We start from the raw sequence: 14,257 nt of genomic DNA, 5'->3' as shown, positions 1-14,257 counted from the left end.
ATCTTTAATTGCAAACAGAACATGATATTCAGTCTTAGTGTGTGTGTGCATCGAATATTTTTCAAGGCAAAGATACGTTAAACCCACTGCAGCCTTGCACTTCGCCAGGAGAGGTCGCTGTATCTGAAGCTTCGAGAAATGAACCTAGGTGCATGGCCGAGCTTCCAGTAATGGTGAGTCCATTTTTCATTCTAATCTTCTAATCTTCGTTCGCTTAACTCTTCGGTTGTTAGCTGTCTGAAGAGAAAAGGGATAGTGGGCGGCGGGTGGAGCCGCCTTTATATAGAGGCTTCCTAATGACGTCACGGGATTTCGCGGCAGACATCTTGGAGTACCACTCTACTGGCGGCAGCGTTCAAAAATGGCGAAAATGAAAGGCTACTACGAATCACTAAACCCGGAGGATAAGACCGTTTACGGAGAGAAATGTACGTCGATTGGTTTGGTGGACCCTTATTTGATTCCCGTTAAGGATTACAGCACCGATATAAATTCATGGCCTTCACTTTCCTACTGTGATATCGTGAACTACCTGTGTTTACTACCTGTGTTTACGCCTGTTCCATTGTACCAGAGCCATAGAGAGATAAGAGTTACGACACTCTTTGATGTCGCCGCCAGCCGGTCACGTGGTTTATGTATGCCGGGATAGTTCAAAACGCACTTCCGTGGCAATGCTTCTCTATGGCAAAAACAGCACAAACATGGTCAAAATAGTCATAGATTAAACCAACGCTGTTATTTTTTAAAGATTGCTTTCATATTTACATGATGTGGTTACACTTTGTATGGATTGGCAATATTTACAAGTTTCGTTATTTAACGATATTTTGAGGGGAAAGTGTGGTAGCACAAGCAGGCTATGTTGCTGTCACTGTCAGGTCAGTCACGTCCATAGTATAGTTGCGCTGCGCTGTCATGTTCTTATATGGGACAGACAGACCGCAGCGATTGCGTTATTGAATAGTAAATATATATATTAAAAAAAAACACACACCCAAGTACTTTTTCAGCTGTAATTGCATTATTGCATACTTTTTATTGACAGTTTTGCATTTGGAGAGGCAGGGTGACAACGGAAAGCTTGGTAGCCTATTACTTATTAAGAACAGTGTATGGAAAAAGTGATGTGTGTTAGAACAAAACAAAGTCAAATGAATGAGAAGGAGAAGAAAGAGGGTTAGGGTTCAACAGAAAAAGATTAATTCAGCCAAAAAACACAATTTTGATTAATCTAAAGTGTAAAACAATCCTCAACACAGACCAAATGAGTGCCCTTGGACAACAAAAGATATGGGGGGGCAAAGAAACGATAAATTAAATTGAGAGAGTGGGAGACTGAAAATGATTACTATGATAAATATTCAAACTATTTACAAAACTATTTACAGAAGCTCCTGTTGAACCATGGTTCAACAGAGCAACACAAACAGGTTTGTCAACAATACAAATAAAAATGACGAGGCCACTTTGCCAGGGGGAGGTGATCCAGCGACGAGACAATAAAGCAATTTATATTAAGTTCTGTTGAGACACCACAGGATATAAAACCTTCCAAGCGATGACCTCTCCTCACCTTTCACCTGTCTTTCCTCAGGAGACTCAGGTCCTTCAACGTCTGCAGCACAATAAGCACCCACCCACAATTGTTGTTCGCACAAGCATAATTGTGTGAACACAATTGTTATTTACAAACAACTATTTACAAAAAAGCAACTATTTACAAAAAAGCAATACAGAACTCTAGTCTAGGGCATCCAGGGGCCTAATCATTTTGAAAAAAACAAGAAGGTTCCTTTGTGAAAGGGACATCCTCTTCATCTGTTTCCTGGGCCCTAAAAAGCAGAGCAAGAATAGGAACAGTGGTGAATAAGGGGGGAGAATACAGTTGGGAGCAGACTGAACAGAGGACATAGCAATATTCATGTTAAAATGTTAGCACAATAAATATTATGGCACTTTCGTTTATATTGCATTTTAATAGATCAGTTGTCATACATAGCATTTGGGTGCTCTAATCGATCCGAGAAGGGGTTCCGGATGTATGGCTCCCCTAAGGACGTAGAGCGAAGGAAGAGATGGATGGCAATGGTCAACAGACAAAACCTGTGTCTGACAGAGGACAACAACAGCAGAAAACTCTGTCATGTATGTAAGTAATGTTCACAGAGGTGACATGACTTATTAACATTTTAAAGGGCATCATATTTCCAAGTGTAGAGAATTATGACTCTTCAATGACATTTGAAGTGTGCAGGGGAAACTGATCAAACCTACCTACCCACAGGTACACTTTGAAGACGACCAATATATTGGCAACAAATCAGGAGGACATTTGAGGTTGAGGCCAGATGCTGTTCCAACAGTATTTATACATCGGCCTAAGCCGAAAAGGAGAAAATTCACGTCAAGGAGTATGCCTCCAGCTGTCAGGAATAATGACCACACCTATTACTGCACATCAGACATTGGTATGATATATGAAGCTAACAATGTTTCCCATGTTATATAATTCAAGGATAGACTACACTCCTAATGCAACCTTCAGATTATACAGCTTCAAAAATACCAGGGTTCAGGGATTCTCTGAAGACTCATATACCACATGGAGATCATCTACAGATTTCTTCATACTATAACATTGCCAATAGGCGAACTTAGATGAATGTCACTATACTGTAGGAGTATAGTGTACCCTTAAATGACAATAGGTGCACATGTAAAGGCAGCATACACATATAACAGCCATTGCCTTGTTATTGTTACAGAGATTCAGGGAGATATTGAGGTGGAGTTCCAAGGGAATGAAAGGGACATCACAGACAGAGAGAGTGAGACAGATGTCAGCAGACTGCCAGGGGCCAGTATGTCAGGGGCCGAGAATCAAGAGGCCACCTTACCAGAGATCAGTGTGCCAGGAACCAGTCAGTCAGGGGTCAGCTATGAAGAGGCCAGTTTGCCAGGGTCAGGTGCTCCAGGGACCAGACTGCCAAGGGCCAGTTGTGACCGGGCTCACGTGGAGGATCTAATGAGGCAACTGAGAAGGGAGAGATTACTAAGAAAGAGAGCCGAGAGGGTTCTGGTAAACCAGAAGAGGATTCATTCGGCATTAAAAAAAAAACACAATTTGATTAATCTAAAGTTTCAAAAACTCTTCAACACAGACCAAAGTAGAGCACTTGGGCAATCAAAAAAAGGTGGGATACGGTGGGGGAAAGACACCGTGAAAAAAGCAATACAACTAAGGTTCTGTTGTGGCACTACAGGATATAAATGAGAGAGCTGGTCTGCTGGTATTAAAATAATTTAAAAGGGGTGCACTTTACCGTCCATCAGATGAGGTTTTCACCTGTGTTCAGAACGTGGAGCAGCTGTTCCATGTGAGGACGAGCGATTCCCTCATGGAGTCCTCAAATGCAGTGTCACAGCTGGAACAAGAAGCCATGTTGCTGGACAGCAACCTGCCCTCATGCCATGACCTGAAGAACAAAATCCTCTCAACATACATCAGGCTGAGGTTAAGGATTGCATCAAAGTGCATCAGGGCTGAGAGGAAGGATAAACATAAAGGGTATCTTGGCAGCAAGAGTCAGAGTAAGAAGACAAAGAAGACCCAACAGACCTCTGCACCGAAGGTCATAACATCTAGGCCACTGCCAAACACCTTACTCGTTGCCATCGATGTACTTGGCATCTCCATTCCCGGTCCTCTGTCAGCCCCCTCCTTCAGCAGCAGCAGCAGCCATATGAGGCTGACATATGAGGCTGAATAAAAAAAAGCATTTTGGATGCATGACCATGTTTTTGGCTCATCCTTCATTAGTAGCCTATTCAGTAGGCTATTATATTTTTAAGACTGAATAATACCTTTGAAGAACAATCATTAAATTAGTGTGTATATTACAATACAAAGGAATCTATCCTAGCATGCCATCAAGCATTAAAAAGTAGCGCTAGGCTAGTTGTACAGTACAGATAAGTTAACACGGAACAGTACAAAAAAAAACTAAGTACAGTCAACATGTCACATAATGAAATGTTAGTATATCCCAAAATGCAATGAAATATTTATCACAAACGCCACCTCATTTCTACTAGTGCTAGCAGTTAAGTCATATCATACAGAAAAAGCCGACTAAGGATGGCTGACACGGTCAGGTTCAGCAGATAAAAACCAAAATAACAATAAAAACAAATAATCAATCTAAATCCTGCTTGTTAGTTACCCAGCATCATTGATATATAAGCTGCTAGCGATTCATTACTGAAATTACCTTCAAAGCTGACGAAGTCGCGCTAGCTAACTAGCAGGCAATGCTAGCAAAATTGGTTGTAATAACCAAGATAAAATATAGATAATTACGCTGTGCATATACAAATGAAGACCAGTATAAGCATCATAAAGGGCCTCTGATACAATATAGACAGTTGACAATTCAAAAGAGTTCGATATTTCAGCAACTTACCTCTGGAACTAATCGACGCGCCGTAATGTAAGTGAATGAGGTCCAACGCCCAAATGACAATATTTTGAACTATTTCGATATCCATACCCCGGAAGTAGGCGCCGCCATTTTTTACAATGGAGGTCTATGGGAGTGTCGTAACTCTTAGTATCTCTAGGGCTCTGCATTGTACACCATGGAGGAAATGAAGGCGTACAAAGGACTCTTGGCACATACAGAGTTCACATCCGGGTGGATCCGCGACGTTTGCGTTGCATATCAAGGAGATGTGGCTGTAATAGCTGGAAAAGTGAGTAAATATTTCTTGAAGTCCTCTTCAGCTGGCTTTTTAAATATCCCTAAAGTCCCCCAAAATAAAATGGGTGAGGCTGCTTTTATCCACTATGCTACCAAGAAATATCAGAGGCCAACTCAGTGGACATTTTTAAACACCAGCTTTTATTTTTGTTTTACCTATATCTATACGTTTACTTTATTTTATAGGGTTTTATATTATTGCATCAATTAACTTAGTCTTGTGTCTTATTACGTATTTTTATTATCATACCTTTTACCTCGCTGTGTCTCTTAACCTTTTAAAATGTTATATGTATATATATGTTGTTGCTATGTACCTGTAAAGGTCTTAACATCTGATCTGAGGGGAATTTCTCATGGTTTATTTTTAACTTGTGATTGTAAAGCACTTTGAGCTACACGTGCTTTATGAAAAGGGCTTTATAAATAAAGCTTTATTATATATTGCAATATATTTAAATTCCAAAAGTTGTGAACCTATTCTTGGTTGTCAGCTTCTGTTATGTGCTACCTAGCATATGACAAGGTGGTTCTAAATAGTCAACAATCCAATAATATTTTTGTATTTTATTTTTCAGGTATTGCATTCTCAGAGTATTGGGCTGCGGTCAACATGTCCGTGGGTACTGATGAAGAAGGATGGTGTCGTCATCACAGCTAACTGCAAGGCTGGTTTGGGATCAACATGTACCCATGTTGCATCGCTCCTTTTCTACATAGAAACATCTGTACGGATACGTGATGCCAAGACAGTTACCCAGGAAAAGGCGTCCCCTCTCAAAAGAAACAGAAGTACTAATCAATCTGAATGACAGTGTATATATGTATTTGATTGAACTTGTTTCTTTTACATCAAATCTATATAAAGAACATGTAAGTACACGGCCCCTCTGTTGTTTCCCCGACTCAGACTGCAAGGACTCTGGGTGTGACCCTAGATAACAACCTGTCCTTCACTGCAAACATCGCTGCTACAACCCGCTGCTGCAGAAACACGCTTTACAACATCAGGAGGATGCGTCCCCAGCTGACCCAGAAAGAGACGCAGGTTCTGGTCCAGGCTCTCGTCACCTCACGCCTAGACTACTGCAACTCCCTCCTGGCTGGTCTACCTGCATGTGCCATCCGACCTCTGCAGCTCATCCAGAATGCAGCGGCTCGTCTGGTCTTCAACCTTCCTACATGTCCCCACACCACGCCGCTCCTCCGCTCCCTCCACTGGCTTCCGGTAACTGCTAGAATCCACTTCAAGACACTGGTGCTTGCGTACCATGCTGCGAATGGATCTGGCCCTTCCTACATCCAGGACATGGTTAAACCGTACACCCCAGCACGTGCACTACGCTCTGCATCAGCCAAACGACTCTCTGCACCCTCGCTGCGAGGGGGACCCAAGTTCCCATCAGCAGAAACACGTGGGTTTGCTGTCCTGGCTCCAAGATGGTGGAATGAGCTCCCATTGACATCAGGACAGCAGAAAGCTCACACACCTTCCAGACTGAAGACTCATCTCCTTCGACTCCACCTCGAGGATAGAACTGCTAACAAAGCACTTATATACTAATAAAGGACTGGCTTACCTAAAGCCAGTTGAGTAGCACTTGAAATGTCTGGCTCTATGAAACCTGATGTACTTTATGATTCTGTTTTCTTCAAGGTTGTATTTTGTTGGTCGAACACACTTATTGTCGCTTTGGATAAAAGCGTCAGATAAATGCAATGTAATGTAATTTAACAATCAAAACAAGTTGTGCACACTAAAATGACACATCATTATTTAAACTGACACGCAAAGAGCAAAACCTCAGCTCAAATATCCAAAACTCTAAACACATGTGCAGCTCTGCACCCAATTTGCAATTCAACTTTCCACTTTTTGAAAAGTAAAAGTATAACAACAGTATATTTGTGTTTCTGCACATATTTTGGAGACTTGAACAATCTTTATTTGCAGAATTGTCTATATCAAAAGCCATGAAACAGTGTGCTTGAGCACGATGGTGTGTAGTTGGTTTTACAAAATGTCTTGTACTATGAATGAAGTGTGTGCCATTTGGTGCAACAGCTTGGTTTAGGTAAGTGTTTGTGTAGTTCTGGGTGCAGTGCTTCAGTCTCCAGTATATATGAGGTGTTTTGCACTTTGTGTGTATGGTGTTTAGTGTTTTGAGAAAATAAGCCCTGCTTTCAAAAAATGTGTTTTAGCATTGAAAAAAACTGTAATATGAACACAATGTTAATCTATCTGTTATGTGAGGTGATCTCTGCAGCTTAAAGTTAAATAAGCATGTACTTGTTTTTCACGGGGTAAATTGGAAACCTGTAATAAATATAATACTTTGCCCGTTTCAATTGTTTTTTTCAAAATGTATTTACCCAAGCTTCATCAGTCTGAGTTGCAGTGCCAGTCTGGTTCAATCAGTCCTTCTTCTACCCCAGTGGCTCCCAGGACCGGTGCGGGCTCTTCTAAAGATGGTATATCAGACACCATGCTGTAGAGATCAAGTAGCGCGATGGATGACCTTTTCCTGGCGCGTTTATAACTGGCATGTGTAGCAGGGGAAGGTGCTGTAATGTTCTCGTGGCCCAATTTGACAGACGGTGCCCAGTCAGGATGATTTTTTGTCAAAAAGGGCCACTTGTAGGTCAGTTATATCCTGGGTGAACTGTTAATTAATACAAATTTGACCTCTTTTGACAGGACAAGTCAGACTTTAGATATATTTAAAATGCTGGTGTCAAGACATTGGAACATGACAAATAATTGAGGAAACCAAAAGCCTCTGAAAAGGTGCCAGGGACGGTACAGCCTTCACTGTTTACATATAATCAAATGGCCAGTAGGGGGAGGAATTACTTTAAATTACAGTTTAAACGAAGCGCTGCAGGGGATTGACAGACTGGGGTGAAGATGACCAAGGGATGACTTTACTTTGTAGATACTCCACAATCTGAAATGTCGATCGATGACAGACTCCAGGATTCCTATTTCCTTGTTAAGATGCATGTCTTAGTACGTGGGTTATATGTTCATTTTGAATGTTTGTATGTAAAACCCGACACTTACCTGACGTCAAATGATCCCCAGAAACGCGAGTAAAGTTGTGGTTGGATGGTTTGAGATCCTCCCGTCCGATCTTATTGAGCAATCTTTCCTGGCGACGCTTTGAAAGTTCATGTGTTGCTTCACCCTGGTGTGTTATAATAACCGCCGGCAGCCTGTAAAATGACTTCGGCCCCCTGTTTCGATCACCTCTGTTGCCGCAGCCAACAATGGCACAGAAGTTAACCATTGTATGTCCGGTAAAAAACAAACATTGAACAGGTATGACGTATTACGGTGTCTGTTTTGGTACTCCAGTATGGCCGTTGCGCTGACTTCACGGGTAATGTGACGTCATATGCAAAGCCTCTATACTGTGGGCCTGCGCGCGCATTCAGGTAGGCTCGCCCCGATTGGCCGGCTACGTTTACGTAAACTCAGTAGGTGAAAGCACGCACAGCATGATAGAGAGTAGTACCCATAGAGTCCAGTAGAGGGCGGAGCCTGTGTGAAATGTAACTGTCAGTGTTTGTCAGTATATCTGAAATTACTAGGTTAGCTAGCTAGCTTACAGCAGAACGTCAGTAACATCAGAAGGAGTCATGTGACCACTTTGTTAAAATAAGACCATAAGACATTTTAAGTAAGTTTCCAACAACTGAGACAGTAGCAATACATATTTAAATAATTAGTTATTCATTATTAATAGTAATATTAATGAATGTTTGCAGTCTGAATATTGAAGAACATGTGTAATGTATGTCTGACCTGCAGAGCTAAAAAAGACATCTTTCTTACTTAGAGACTTTGTACTTTTGTTTGACCTATTTTAAAAGACAGATCTCCTTTGCTTCCGAAAAAAAAGGTATTGAAAGGATTGTCGCCATATGCACAACAGTTACAGCATAGTTTTGGCTCCTCCAACTTAGACGCTAGGAGAAATTAAATAGTTTGAGTGAAGTAATAGTGAAATTAAAATGAAGGAATAAGAAAAATATAGATCTATAAATTGAGAGTAAAGTACTGTACAGTACTTTACTCGGTCGAATAATCGATTATTATTCGCCAGGGCTGCCGAATAATAGATTTTGATCATGGTCAGTTTCTGGCAACCCTAGTTAATATGGGTTAATAGGGTCATTTATTTAGTGTTAGAGGCCAGCACATATATCCCCTAAATGTGTTGCAAGCATCAGAAGGAAGATAGCCATGATCATAACAGAAACATCTAAATAAAGTATCTTCAGAAAATGATTAACAGCGGAAAGAAAACTGTATTGACCACAAGAAAGTTGCCTGCAGTGTTTCCTTCCAGTGTGAGATCACAGGCGTCTAATGGAGAAACCAAAACAAAATATTTAATTAGTCATTCTGAGGGTTTTTAGAAAAAAGATATATGAAAATTTTACTCAAAATGCATGAAAAATGACTTACACCAGTTTAGAACCCTACTTTCCGGTATGCTTCTTCACCTCACTTCAGTCTTCTTCTCACTGAGTGATGTGAAGTATTCAGTCTTCTCTTCACTGCGTGGTTTGAAGTCTTCAGTCTTCAGAATGCCGTGGTGGTACCAGTAGATGGTTGCTCCTTTGAACTTCTTATTTTCAATGGCTACTATGAGGAAAGAGTTATCCGTGCATCCAGGGCCGGACTGGGAAAATAAGTCAGGCCGGGAATTATACACCCAGCCAGGCCACTACCAGTTTTTTGTGCCATTTTGCTGGATTTATTTGTCAATATTTACAGCGTTGCTGCCCATAGTGATAGCCCTCTAGTTTAAATCTACTGCCCAAAAATAAAACATATGGAGATGGGTTACTATTTAAAAAATGTGCAAATCTATTTAGGAACCTATTCATGTGAACATATTTTAATTGGGGGTGGACCTCAAATCTAAATGTTGGACTTAAATGCATCAATCTGGTGCACTTTGAGGGGGAAATAAAGAGACTACACCCATATGAAACAAAACTGTATACATTTAAATAATCAGAAAATCATAAGAACATGGCCATAACCAATAACATCCCATATCCAATATGAAAAAACATTGAAACTTGTTTATTTATTGTTTTTGGTTGATTTATAGTGTGTGAGTGTGTCTGTGCTCCTGAACCAGCCTCACCTGTCTCCCTCCTCTCCCCCTTATACTCTTTGAGGCAGCAGCAAAGACAAGTTTTAGCTCTCAACACGTTTTAAAAGTTTATCTTACCTTTTTTCACCTAGTTACAATTGTATTTGTATTATTCATGCATATTTCACTAATCTCACTACCCCCTCAAATGGAAATATGTGTTTACATAAATGGTGACCAAACCGTTTGAGACCCACCGAGAACTTAAACAAAGTTAACTATCTAAACACTCAGAGAGTCCTTTACTTCACCTGAGCTGTAGTTATCAGCCTATCAGTCTGACAGCAGAGGACTCTCCTCCACCTTGTTGTTGAAACAGCTCCTTATATCCGTTAGCGCAGCTAGCTAGCACCAGATGCTAACAACAACAATACACGTAACCGGTGCACGCGCTTTCTCGCTCGCTCGCGCCACACATACACACACACACCCTCCCGAGCTTCAATCACACACAGAGACCAATCGAGGGCATTAGTATGGTCTGTATGAAAGTGGCCATGTTGGCAGGCCACATCATGTAGACAGCCAGTCACCCTCTGTGAGACAGAGTCAGACCCACATTTGCGCAGCGTTGCGTTCACAATACATATTACCTATACAAAAAATCCTCAGGCCAGCAGGCCACTTAACAGGCCAGGCCAGCGGGAAACCTCCCGGTCCTCCCGATGGCCAGTCCGGGCCTGCGTGCATCTTTTTGCCATGGCTATGAAATCTTGGGCTTTTCCTCTCATCTTTTGTAAGACCTCGTCTGAGTAGTACCATGGCTCTTCTTCGGTGCTCGCCCATTTTAGTGAGTTTGCGTATTGATCCATCGCTTCAAGGCAGGGGTCAGCACTCTCCATGGAGGTGAAAACAAAGCACAGAGTCATGCGGTTTCCAAGAACCTCTCTGTCCAGTTCAGACCGGTTCTGGACGATCTTAACGTCCTTCATGATATCCACAACAGACCTGATGATGTTGATTCTCTCTCTTTGTGATCCAGCCACTTGGTTAGTTTTTCATGGCTGAAGGGTGACGTGTGCCTGGCTTCAAATACTATCCAGTGAGTCTCCTCTTCCTTTCCTACTCGGATAGAGGGAAGTACTTTGTCATGGTCTGTTGGAGGCGGGATTCATAATAACCACACAGTTTGTGGAAAGTGTTTAGGTCTTTTCGGATCTTTGGGAAGTCCTCTGCCACTTTGTCTCCCAGAGAATCGTTGCATCTCATTCTTATTTCCTTTAAATCTCCCAAAACATCTTGGGCCTTCTTCACTAGTCCGATGCTGATCCCCGTCATCAGCTCAGGAGCTTTGGGATCAAAACACTTCAGTGGCATCAGCCAGACCTTCACTGGGACCGAATGTTCTCCCTTTGTTCCCAGTAGCTGTGGAAGTTCTACATAGGTCTGCACTGCATCTTGAAATGTGGCTGGGTTGATTTTAAGAATGAAGTCTCCGTAGAATTTGCAGGAGAATTTGTTAGTCAGGGCTTTCTCTTCATCAGTCAGCTTGATGTCAACTTTCCCCTCAACATCAAATGTAGGAATCTTCTTTATCACAGCTTGCATGCTGCCCTCTATCTTCTGAACCTGGCTGGCTTCTAACTTCTCACTGTCAAACACAAAGAAAGCATTTGCCCCATACAGGATGCCTGTGACTACATGAGTCGCCCAGTGCTTCTCAATAACCCATCTGTTCGGTGTCCAGGGTCACATGATCAATTGACAACTGCTTGAAGTTGGTGGTAGCTTTGTACTGAAACGTCACTCTGCTCTGATTCTTCAATTTTCTGATCATTCAGATATTTGGCAGATCCTCCAACTTCTATCAGTCCACTCAGGAAACTGACCTTCAGAGAAGCTTCAATATCCATCATGGTGGACTTGGATTCAATGGAGTCAGATGCAGACATTTCAAAATAACTGCTCTGCTGAGAGGGTTTGTGTTACTTTTAGAGTTTCTTCATTCCACAATCTGGGACCTGAACAAATTGGAAAGCAAACAGTTTTCGGATCAGTTCAAGGCAAAACTTGTATTTATATAAGTTATCAAACAAATTATAATTTCAAAGCTTTACAGCTTCATATCCTGCCAGGAGTTTCAAAGAAAAGTGTGTTGTGTGTGTGTGTGTGTGTGGTGTGTGTGTGTGTGTGTGTGTGTGTGTGTGTGTGTGTGGGTGTGTGTGTGTGTGTGTGTGTGTGTGTGTGTGTGTGTGTGTGTGTGTGTGTGTGTGTGTGTGTGTGTGTGTGTGTGTGTGTGTGTGTGTGTGGTGTGTGTGTGTGTGTGTGTGTGTGTGTGGTGTGTGTGTGTGTGTGTGTGTGTGTGTGTGGGGCCTAGCATTACTACTTGTGGGGACCTAAATCTGTGTACACAGTCACGTGTGGGGACTCGCCTACCTTATGGGGACAAATTGGAGGTCCCTATGAGGGGAATCATTCATTTAGGGTGAAGACTTGGTTAGGTTTAGGATTAGGGTTAGGGAATGCTCCGGTTTTGATACAAAATTAACATGGGATCACTCCGGTCATTGTACGTACTTCGTCTCACTGGAATATTAACGGTCAGATTGAAACAACATCGACCCAATTTCTCCGGTCAATGACGGGGAGAATTTTGAAAGTGACAAAACACTGTTTCACACATTTAAAAACACTTAAGCAATGTTTACCCAGGCTTCAGGCACCTTCCCTGGCTTGGAAAATGTGGTGATGGCCTTGGAGGTATCAGACTATTTAAAAAATGTATACCAGGATTCAATCACTTTCCTGGCTTGTAAAGTGCTGTGAAGCAGCCTGTTTCTGGGGGCAGTCTGGGTGCAAGAGCCATACGCTGCAAGGAGACTCTGGGTGCGCTCTGTGGCTCTCACAGCCCGCGCTCTCTGGCTGCTCTCTCCCTCTATTCACAGCACTTTTCCCCGCCTTTCAGAGACTCATTGCTGGGTAGAAAAGCCTTGTTGCATCACCCTGGATCTCTGCCTAGTGCCTGTGAGACCCTGCGAACAGCATTACAAACATATTAATCAGCGTTGTTTTAACACTTTTTTTGATGAAAATTTTTTTATTCACTATCATGGGGCTATATAAATCAAATTACAGGTAATTCGGAGCACAATTGTACCTTTTAATATTTAAATGAATTTGTATTATATATTTTTGGGCTATTAAAGTGACATTTCTGGATGACTTTATCAGTTATGGAATTAGCCCACAATTTCCGGAGGTTCCAGGCCGAATTTGGGAGCTCATAGGCGGCCTGCCATGCGCCCCCACCGTGGAAAGCAGAAAAAAGTAAAGAAAACGGTCAGTTATATCTTAAAATAATCAAAAATGAGTGCCAACAGAGGAGGGGGCTCCAAAAAGCTCAAGTCTTCGGCGCTTCGGGCCGAAGCCCCCGGACACTTTTCCCACTCCCCCGTTGCATTTTTTTTTACAACGGAGAGGGGAATCGAGACCTCCCCTCCTCCGTCAAAAAATGCATTCATGTTTTTCAAGCTACCATCTGCTACATGAATGCTTTGGCTCGGATACAATGTTTGCATGGAGACCCCCCAGCATGGTTTTTACCAAACTTTACATTTTTGAAACTGGTCTCGGAGGAATGCAAGGGGAGTTGTCAGGAATTATGAGACACTATTTTCGGATACAATTTCTCCATTTTCACCTCTTTTCTCTGGTTCTCCAAAAGTTAACTCTGACTCTGGAGGAATGTAAGGAGAGTTGTCAGGGGACTCTACTCGGGTTATGAGGCAACTTTTTCGGATACTTTTTTTTAGTGAGACAGATGTCAGCAGACTGCCAGGGGCCAGTATGTCAGGGGCGACGAATCAAGAGGCCACCTTACCAGAGATCAGTGTGCCAGGAACCAGTCAGTCAGGGGTCAGCTATGAAGAGGCCAGTTTGCCAGGGTCAGGTGCTCCAGGGACCAGACTGACCAAGGGCCAGTTGTGACCGGGCCTCACGTGGAGGATCTAATGAGGCAACTGAGAAGGGAGAGATTACTAAGAAAGAGAGCCGAGAGGGTTCTGGTAAACCAGAAGAGGATTCATTCGGCATTAAAAAAAAAACACAATTTGATTAATCTAAAGTTTCAAAAACTCTTCAACACAGACCAAAGTAGAGCACTTGGGCAATCAAAAAAAGGTGGGATACGGTGGGGGAAAGACACCGTGAAAAAAGCAATACAACTAAGGTTCTTGTTTGTGGCACTACAGGATATAAATGAGAGAGCTGGTCTGCTGGTATTAAAATAATTTTAAAAGGGGTGCACTTTACCGTCCATCAGATGAGGTGTTCACCTGTGTTCAGAACGTGGAGCAGCTGTTCCATGTGAGGACGAGCGAT

At 42.3% G+C, this 14,257-nt stretch overlaps 1 pseudogene; it reads right to left on the bottom strand.

The window, feature by feature from the left end:
• Positions 1-3,355: 3,355 nt before the first annotated feature.
• LOC117442724 (stonustoxin subunit alpha-like) lies at positions 3,356-14,242 on the bottom strand (annotated as a pseudogene).
• Positions 14,243-14,257: the final 15 nt, after the last annotated feature.

Source organism: Pseudochaenichthys georgianus, unplaced genomic scaffold (genome assembly GCF_902827115.2).
Source record: "Pseudochaenichthys georgianus unplaced genomic scaffold, fPseGeo1.2 scaffold_459_arrow_ctg1, whole genome shotgun sequence".
Taxonomy (NCBI): domain Eukaryota; kingdom Metazoa; phylum Chordata; class Actinopteri; order Perciformes; family Channichthyidae; genus Pseudochaenichthys; species Pseudochaenichthys georgianus.
Note: the sequence above shows the minus strand (reverse complement) of the source record. Positions and strands in the feature narration are given on the sequence as shown.